A 10,896-nucleotide genomic window follows, 5' to 3' on the forward strand; every position below is an offset into this window, starting at 1 on the left:
CATCTTTTTTCGATATAGATACATAACAATGGAATATTTAACATATTTATTTACGCAAGATGTATCTAAATTTTAAATTTATTTTCTTCTTAAAGATCTGTTCTTTTGCAACTTCACTATTTTTTTTCTGCAAAATGAGTTTTCAAAACTTTAAATTTCATAAATTTAAACTATAGAGGCTTTGTTAAATATCGTCATTATAAATAAAAAGAGCAGAATAACTACAATTTTGTAGCGTTATATCAAATTCTGATGAATTTCTTATTTCCTTATATTGGAAAATACTGGTTTAGGATAATGCAAATGTATCAAATGAACATGGAAATTTACTCTGTTCCGTTGATGTTGGGGGACTAAATTAGAGATGGTTTGGTGATAGAAACAAGCTGTACGCATTAAACGGACCACTGACACTATGTATTTTTGGTAGGTAGATGTACACGATGTGTTTCGAGATACATGGGCCATAAAATAACCGCGAAACGAGAAAGCGCTCTGATGGCTTAAAAATTGCTGGTTGCTGTTGTATTCATATTGGCATCATAACTTCAGTCTATGAAAAAGTGCATCAATTTACGCATACAAAAGCCAGTATTCATTCTGATAATTCCCAGTCATAATCAGATATATAATTTACACACCAATTTCTTAATGAACTTTTACGATGATCTGCATGTATTATATTTAGGCATAAATAGAACACAACACGTACCTTATAAGTTTTCTCTTGAAGAATTCTTCCTATAATAAATATATATTTTATACATAATATTTTAATATAAATTTTAAATATACAAATACCTGATTTTTTGTTTCATTATAAATTTTTGACAATAATTATAAAGAATTCATATATATAATTGTACAGAATTATTTCATAAGTTCTCTTTTTTTATACATATTATTTAAGAAATTACTTAAGAAATTATTTAAGATATTAAAATATTTAAAAAATACTTGCTTCTTGAGGGAGAATTTCTAATTTAATATTATTATAATAATTAAAACTCATGTAATGACTTTGTAGTTAAAAGTACTGTATATTCAAACTATTGATCGGCAATGAAAAAACTTATAAAATTACCATCAAACATCTTTTCTCGCGCTTAAGATGCTTTAAAATGCTTTTTCCTCGCTGTATAGAATTGTATTAATTTATTATTTATTTTCTATCAGCGAAACATTTATTATTTTCCAATTAATTAATAGCTGATTAAGCGTTAAATTTAAATTAATTAAACGCAGTTTTTGCGTCTGGACCATCAAACAGGGCAATATATTAGGCAGTTGATTATTCCTCGGTCTAGCGACAGGAAAACGGAGGATGATCCTTCTCCATACATTCGTTTTATGGTAAGTCTTAAGTACCAACAATAACAGCATACAAGGCTGACGTTTGCCTGATACGTTCCATTCACAGCGAGGGATTTCGCATAATGACCGAAGGAATATTATTGTTATTGCTGCGACACGGACGCACAAAATCCCGGATTCTGTGGTAGGGATGTGGAGGATTGCGGGGAACGAAGTCGGTTTAGTTCCCGCTGATAACTAAGCGCTAAGGATAACAAACCTTCTGATCGAAGTTTCAAACCGCAGAACTCAGAGTATACTTTGGAAAAAATATGAAAAATTTACATGCACATACTATAATGTGCCTTTTAATTTTTAAATTATATTAAAATATTCGAATTTTTAATTATTATAATAATAATTAAATTAGACATTGAAAAAGCAGATATTTTTTAAAATATTTCAATATCTTAAATCTTTTAAATAATATGTATATAAAAAAAAAATTTTACAAGATAATTCTTTATATATAATTTTATGTATATGAATTCTTTTTAATTGTCAAAAAGAATATTTTATTTCAATTAATTTAGATTTACCCACACATTTCATACACAACATACATATAAATGTATATGCATGCATTTATATGTACATGAAAATTAAAAAAAAAGAGAATTTTAAACTAATATTTATATATTTAGATATATTTAAATATATTTTTGATATGAGAAATCTCAGATGTATCCTATATAAATCTACTTTCATAAATAACACAAAAACGGAGAAAATTAAAATAACAGATTAACTTTAATAAGTCATAATCCTGTGATAATTACGTAGACAGTTCGCACATTGTTATTATTCAGCAAATTGCAAACTTCTATACGAGTTTTTAATTGTGCATTTTTCATAACTTTCTCTCGGAAGCGATCAATGCACAATTCTTCCTGCATTAACGCTCATATATTTATTTTGTATATATTTTGTTGATATTTGTCGTTTTAATTTCGTTAATAAACTAGTGTGCATAGCAAAAAGAACATCATCTGGCGCAAAATATACCGAAGATGAAGGTTTAAAGGCACGGAAGGAAAAGTGAGGTAGATGGCACAGGAAGGCCGCAACAAAAGTCAAAAGCATGAAAGTGGACCGCAAGAAACATCCCCGCGGTCATGCCGTGACTTTGCGTGAATTTCTCCTTGTGCCGGTTCAGCCTTCCGGTATAGCATTTCCGGTTGGTGCGAAAAAATAAAACGCGGATATATCGTAAGGACGAAAAAGAAGAGGTGATATGTTCCCATTAATTTTCGTTAATCACACTGCAAGTCTTCTCAATTTTTTAAATTAAATTAAATTGATCGATAAAATTGCTCCGTAAAATAATTTCATATTATTTCTAAATTTGATTTACAAAGTAGACTCAAATTATGTTTCAATAAAAAGTAGATGTAAACTCTGTTTAAAAAAAATTTAATACATAGAAAACTATTTATTAGAAACTCTTCTCTTTTTTTTCTATTTTTTTTTTCTATAAATGATTTAAATGTAACGTTATTTAATTATTATATATTAATTTCCATATTGAAGTAATAAATCAATTAACATTATCTTTATTACTGTAAAATTAATTAGCATTATTACATTACTAATAAAATTTATTATTGAACAGTTGAATTATTACGATAAACGCACAGATTTTTTTATCAGCACATAATTTATCGTTGATATTTTAAATAATATTTAAATAAAATCGATAATAGTTATTAACGGTATTAAACAATTAAGTCTCCAGGCAACATAGTCGACGCTATTGTTCAGATTTATCGTGTATAATTTTATCCATACTTTTATGTTTATATTGCAAATGCACATGCAGCGAAGCAAAGGGAGTAAAGCGCGCGCAGACGACTCTTAAATTCTCGCCGATATGAATTTTTAATTTTCCTGTACTTTACGACTGGTCATTAAAATATGGCAGAGGAAGATAATAGGGGGTGAGAAAAAGAGCGGAAGCCGCGGCCTCGAAGGCGGAAGCGCAGAAGAAAGCGAATGTATAGAGCCTCGGGGAATCCCCGACGGAGTTATATTTTTCTCCAAGAGCACTTCTCCGACTACGTAGCGCGATTGCTCTGAGATATGCGATTACGCGAATTTATTGGTGTATAATACCTCGCGGGTTAGAAGAAAAGAGAGGAAGAATCGATCCGCCGCTTATACACAAATTCGAAATCGATACACGGGACTTATTTCGCCACTGGGTTTTCCCCTGGAGCAATTACTCCATTGAACAAAACCGATCTACGAAAAATTGTTTCGCTAAATTACTAATCAAAAATATGCAGTAAAGTATTTTTCTATAAAATATTTTAATATTTAATATAATACGATATTAATCTTGTATCAAATATAAGAAAGAGCGAGATAAAATTATTAGCAGCAAACATTATTTATTAAAATTATTCATAATTATTCAAACATTAAAAATTATAAATTCCAAAAAATTTCAAATATTGGAGTTCTAATCTATCGTCCTCTCTTATCTACCGCCTTCGTTCGCATTATATCTACTCTTCTCCCTATTCCATACAATAGAAAGAATCTTCTTCTATCTGCACAACTCGTGTTGATCTACTATTATATCAAGAACCACCAAAAATAGAATCTATATTTGACCAGACTATACAAAGACACCCTATATAAAGAAATACAAACTCTTGTATATATATATTTGTGCGCGCTTTTGTATTCTGTTTATTATGCACATGAAATAGAATAGAATCCCAACGTACCAAGAAAAGCGAGAAAACGTATGTAAACTGAATTCTTTGCTATGTGAACCTGGCAACCGACTTTTAATAAATTAATTTTTTAATATAGAAAATGGTAACATTTTGTTTGTACTTTCATCAGTTGAAAAATTTAAAAATTAAAAATGACCAGCGCCCAACATTAAGATATCAAACTGCGTTTGCGGTCTTTTTTAGAATTATTTGTAGTTGTTTGTAGTAATTATGCTTTTATTTGTAGTTGCACGGTTTAGAAATTGAAATTGTTCAAACAAATTGTCAAGATGAGTGACTTTGTTAATTTTAAACATTTTTCAAATCTGCTTTTTCAGATGATTCAGACTCGTTCGTATAATTGTTTGTAACAATTGCAATCAAAATTTATATTGATATAAAAAATTACAAACGAGTCTGAATAACTGAAAAAAAAAGATTTAAAAAATTTTTTAAATTTACAAAGTTGAATCTTGACCATTTAAACAATTGAAATTTCTAAACTGTGCAACTATAAACGAAACGAAAAGCACTACAAATTACTACAATGATTCTAAACAAGACTGCGCAAACAGATTTGAGATATCTCAATATCAAGTTTGAATCATTTGTAATTAAATGTTATAATTAATTTATAAAGTAATTAATTAATCAGCATCTCTGATACGTATTACATATTTTTATTCTTGAGGTGCGATAAATAAAAAATGAATAAGATTCATGATCAAACTCAAATATTTCTGTAATGTAACAAAATATATATTGCTAAATAATAAATTTATTTCTTGTATAATATTATCTCACATAACATTATCTCAATTAATTTAATATATTATATAAAATATATTTTAATATATCATTGATTGAAATAGCCAATATCGCTAACTAATGATTCCATTAAAGAAAGTATATTCTTTATTAATACATTATGATCACAGTTTGTAAATTTACTTACATTCTCCTCATTAATGACATTATTCCTTCAATGTCCTGCTCCGACAAACATTGCAATTGTCCAATTGTCCATCGAAGTGCCCAATTGTTCAATTAATTTCAACTGAAAAAGATTTATATTAATAGTTCGATCATAACATATTTAAGTGTGTATAATTATAATTTTTAGAAATATTTTATAATCAAGAAAAACATCCTCTATTGTACATTTGTATATTTATATCATGAACTTGTTTACAACATATTAATACTCACTGGTTCGTAACTTCTTTTATGCAACTTATGCATAACTCAAGTTGATACAAACACTCACACGATTACGAATACGATCACGAAAATCACTTCCGACATTTACTAGAATTTTACATTAATGGTATGTGTACATTTGCAACACAATATCTTATGACGAGTCACGAATACCGAAAACGAACCCGAGAAATCAAAACGTCCATCATGAAATACAAGATATTTCACACGCGAAACATAAAAACGCAATATTTATTCGCCTGCTAATTAATTGACGCGTATTTTAATCTTAAAAAAGCATCATAACAAATCGACAAAAAGACACCGTACCTCCTTCTTTAATCTCTCAACATTCGTCGTAAATTACCTCATCCTTATTGTTCCGCGTCTCTCGTATGCAAAATAACGCGTACATAACTAAATACTACTCATTTCGAATGAACGCACTCGCACCCGCAACTCCCGATGTTTATTTATCCGACACTGCGAACAAGCCGCGGCCGAGTATCATGTTTACGCGGGAATTCGGAGCCAAGGGCGCGCGAGTCAACACGAAGACGCACGAAGCGCGAGAGCGCGCGCGACGAGCGATCGACCGCGATCAAAATTATTGACATATAGGCACAGTCAGCTGTTAGTTGTCAGTCGACACCACGTCTCCCATCGATCCGACCGTCGTAAATAGTTCCGCGCTAAACTCTACAGTGAACTACGGCTCCTGGAAGATTACATCGTTTGCGTACGTATCACATATATGTATATTTATATACCTATGTATTTTGTGCACCGTTTCGGATTTTCTCGGCGGCGTCGTGTCCGATTCCGTTCCGCGTTCCTTCCATCTCAATGGTCGTGAAGTTGCGTGCACGCGGAGGACTCTGCTGAGCGAGGTATTCTCTCATTTCGAGTGTGTGCGTGTCTAGAAAAGCATCGTATTGACGACGGACGGTGAGTCCTAATTAATATGTACGCGATGACGTATGTATAATTACGATTCGATTCGCGATTAGTAGGCTAATATTCGATTATTGTCGGCTCGCGCTTCTAGGAGTTACCGCCGTAGTCCGATTCCGTTTGTTCCTCCGTTCGTTCTTCGTGCTCGATACGTCAGTGCGACGTCATCGCAAACGCGCGGCAGTATCTTAGCAACAGAGTTTATTTATTCTCGGATTCGCGCGCGAATAGATGCGTATGTTGAGTTGACTTTTTTGGACGGAGTATTAATTAAGAGATATCGGGCAATCTTGGATGCTCCTTTCGAGTCGAATCGCAATTGAGAGAATTAAGGACAATTTGCGATTATACGAGCTGCATTTCAGAAGCGTGATCATGTTTAATTGAAACGATCGCGACGCGACAAAGGTACAGTAAATAATTAATAAAATGTGATCTATATGCCTTTTTCGGGAGTATGTATTAATTAGTGTGTGTAATTATTAACGAAAATCAGGTTGGATGGAAATGATAGATATGAATGTGAGTTTATTATTATTATATACATAAATGACTAAATTATTATTTATTGCTGATAATTTCATATTATAATATATATAATAATGTGCAGCGATTAAAAAATGCATATTAATATAAAAAAGAGAAAGAAATAATGAGAAAGAGAAAAAATGTAGACAAGAATTTTATATGATTTCCATTAAAAAAAATTATATTCGAAAAAAGGCATTGTTTCTAAAAAAAGTCTTTTATTTTGCAGATTAACACATCGTGATTATACTCTTGAATTGGCAATTAATACGAGTTTATGTGGTGAGTTTATTATATTTATTATACATAATTGTGATGACTAAATACTAAATCATTATTTATTTCTGATGATCTCGTATTATAACAATAATATACAGCAATTAAAAAATACATATTGATATAAAAAAAGAAAAAGAAATACAGATAGAAATTTTATGGTTTCCATTAAAAAAATTTAAAATAATTATATTTGAAAAGAGGCAATGTGTAAAATATTATGTTTTTTTTCGCAGATTTAACATTGTGATTATACACTTGGATTGGCGATGGACACAAGTCTATGTGGTGAGTTTATTATATTTATTACATATGGTTGTGATGACTAAATCATTATTTTCTGGTAATCATATTATAATAATAATATGCAATGATTAATAAATATGTACTGATATAAAAGGGAGCAAAAATTCAGGTGAGGGAAGAAATATAGGCAGAAAAATGATAAGCACAGCATCATATTTCATATTTTCGTAAGAAAATTTAAGAAAATTATATTTGAAAATGGCAATGTTGTAAAAAATAGCAGCATTTTTTGTAGATTTAATATCTTGATTATATTTGAGATAAAGTATTGCTTGCATATACATAGATCTTACCAAGACACGATTAATCCGTCACAAAAACGTTGCTTTGTAATCTTATAACGAGCTAAAGTTTTAAAAAGAACAAAAAATATAACAAGGATATAAGGATATGCGGGTGCCCTTTTTCTCTAGCTCTAAGATCTGAAAATCAATCGAAAGCGTTACTGTTTTATCTGTATGAACATATAGGGTGTCTCTAATCAACACTCATGCTCGCTTTTCATATCAGATATTAATGTATTTCAATTGCAAGTGAAATATTTTACTAACAATAAGTGATACAATTAAAATGAATGCCATAAATTCAATAATATATCCTATTCTCAAGATTATATGTCAATACTTCTTGCTTAAATAATAACTTTTCGGCTCTTAAGCAAAATGTTAAATAGATTTCTGTACTATCATTTTACCATATTTTACTGTATTGTTTTATTTGTAAAATTAACAAAGCAAAATTAATTAAAAATAAAAAAGTTTGTTTTCTTAGCAGTTTTCTTATTTTTGTTGCTTATATATTTTACATTATTTTATATAAATAAATATATTTAATATTTATTTAAATTAATTTAATGAAAATTACTTAAAAAAATACAAATTTATTGCACGCGTATAATTTTTCTTGTGTAACATTGCTGAAAATAAATTAAATAATCCACGACACCCTATATGTATATATGGAAACGTTGAGCTATTTGCTCAACGAGTTTGCTGTTCTTTTACTAATTAAAGTCTCATTCTTTGATCTTAAAAGCTCGAGCAAATAGAAGAATCTGTCAATTTTCCGGGCCAATGCTCGATTGCACAGATCTTGAAGAAAGTTCTACTTTTTTGTTGAGTCGTTTTCTTTTTATCTGAATGTCTTGAAAAAAATATTCCGTATGAAACTATTACGAAAAAATCGATATATTGAAAATATCGCGAGAAAAATGGAAATAAAAGTCAAGCGCAATAGTTAAGGTATGTATAATTTATTGTAAATATAAAATTATTACAAATATAAAATTATCAATATCAATAGCGTACGTTTTGATCTCTTTTTTAATCATCTTTTTACAATTAAAAAGGATTTATTATGTATTTATTAATTTATGTAATTGGTTTTTAAATGTAATATTAAATTATTATCTAAATTTAATTTAATTTAATTATGAAGAAGTCTAAAAACGAAAACGTACACTATTTATGTTTTTCATATATATTGTATTATGATTTTATATTTGCAATAATTTTATATTTACAATAAAATGTAAGCATCTTAACTATACTGCGCTTGATTCTTATTACTATTATTTTTTTCTCGATTTGATTATATTTTTTTAGAAGAATCTTTATAATTGTGTTGAATTATCTATTTTTCTTATTATCTTCCTTCCTACTTTTATTTGTTATATTCGATACACTCATTAATAGACAATTAACGCATAAAATATGTGCATTTAAGCAACAAAATACTTCTAAAGCAGAAAAACACATTGAAAAATAAAATAGAGAATTTTGTTAAAAATATTATTTACAATATAAATTATGTTTGAATCAGATATAGAACATAATATATGTAATTTTTATTTTTTCTTATTTTAATATATTTGTTTACTAATAATTTACGATTGTGCTAAAAGTAAATGCTGCGCGTAAAACATTTTTGGATATATACGCGCGTCGCGTGTGCTTAGGAGGAACGATGCGGGAATTAAATAAAGTTATGCAATGATTAAATTAACTGAATATATTCTTTAGTGTAAACGGTACGCGTGAATACATAAACTTGATTCGCTCGGATTAATAAAGTAATGCGTCCGTGCGCGGCGACTATCGAAGACGGTATAACTCGTTATCTAAAAATCTCCTATTTATACCTTGCCTCAAAAACGCCCTTCGCTAGGCTTCAAGAGGCTTCGCGAACTTTCTATCTATTTTTACTTCTTTGTTTCTGTCCTACTCGTCTTTCGTCTCGTCTGTAATATTTTATTTATATTTACTTGTGCCTTTGTCCTTTTCGTATATGTCAGTGTTCGTATTCGTATGCGTGTTTTCCTTATTAATCTCAGGGAAGTATGTGACGATGTAATCGCCACACATTATATCGACTTTATCTGACAGTTTAATAAGAGCACACTCAGGCGTCTTAATTGATAACACAAGAGACATAGCATTCTATAGTACCATTTTCGCGAAATCTCCTCATTTCGCTATTTATTCCATGATAATTATGTAACTTCTCGTGCTGCGCGCATGCTATTTACTGTCTTGCTTTTCTTTGTTGATGTACATTGTTATTACCGCGGGCCATAATCTTAACCAAATCTCGTGAAATTATTGTCGTAAAACAAACGCTACTTGATGGCAAAGTGCGGCAGTATAAACTTATATACACGCGGCAATAAATTTAAATTCCAATTTCGCCAAATGCAGTTCGCAGCATAATACTCTCGAAGACTTCTCCTCGCGCATGCTCATCTGTATCCGAGTAAAATACTTACTATGTTTCTTGGACAATTTAACAATGCTTTTTCTCTTATTGTTATCCGATGAAAACCCAATAAAGATTCTTCAATAAGCTATAACGAGACAATAAAAAATTTTGCTTCATTAACTCATCATTAATAAAATGAACAATTAAATTATTTTTTTTTACATTGAATGTTGCATGGTTTCCTACTTGAAACCTTTTTTTATTTTGAAATTAAATATTAAGAAAGATTAATATATATATAACACAAAAATCATGATCTCATCAGATTTGAGAAAATATAATGTAAAAATATAAATGTTGAAGTATATGATTATTATATCTAGCTTAATCTTTTAGATAATAATTTTACAATAGTATTTTGATTGTGTACACTAGATTTTTTTAATCTACTTGTTCACGACGACATACTAATAATTTTGCTTTGAGATTTATTACACGAGTTTAATTCTCTCAGGAAAAACTGATTGTGAGTGTGAATACAGGAAAAATAAATATGTGCAACTATAATTAGAGTATTGCTAATCGGCGCTTTAGATCCACTTCTAGAAAAAAACTAATGATAAGAGTAAGGCAAGACGAGTAACGAGATCATGATGCTCGATAAGTTCTGACAAGCGCAATTGCGCCCTTCTAGCGGTGCTCGTTTAGGCTGAACATTTCCACGGAGCTGTTCCTTTCTTTTGTTCGACGCGCGAGCTTGCGTAACGACTAAAGTTCCCGTTCATCGCACTTTTCTTGACGATCTTTCGGCGTAAAACTCACGCTTTAGCCTCTTTGATATCACTCGCTATTACCGAGT

General features: G+C 29.9%; 1 long non-coding RNA gene across 1 annotated transcript in view; it reads right to left on the reverse strand.

Annotated features, from left to right (window-relative positions):
• The window catches only part of LOC114933916 (uncharacterized), a 29,827-nt gene extending 24,082 nt beyond the window's left edge, over nucleotides 1-5,745 (reverse strand). The window contains exons 1-2 of the long non-coding RNA XR_003820162.1: nucleotides 5,286-5,745; nucleotides 5,032-5,133 (exon numbers count right to left, since the gene is read on the reverse strand). This is a non-coding gene — a long non-coding RNA (uncharacterized LOC114933916). The remainder of the gene's footprint in view (nucleotides 1-5,031; nucleotides 5,134-5,285) is intronic.
• Between the last annotated feature and the right edge of the window lie 5,151 nt (nucleotides 5,746-10,896).

This window comes from Nylanderia fulva, unplaced genomic scaffold (assembly GCF_048542155.1).
Source record: "Nylanderia fulva isolate GAGA-0341 unplaced genomic scaffold, ASM4854215v1 Scaffold31, whole genome shotgun sequence".
Lineage (NCBI taxonomy): Eukaryota > Metazoa > Arthropoda > Insecta > Hymenoptera > Formicidae > Nylanderia > Nylanderia fulva.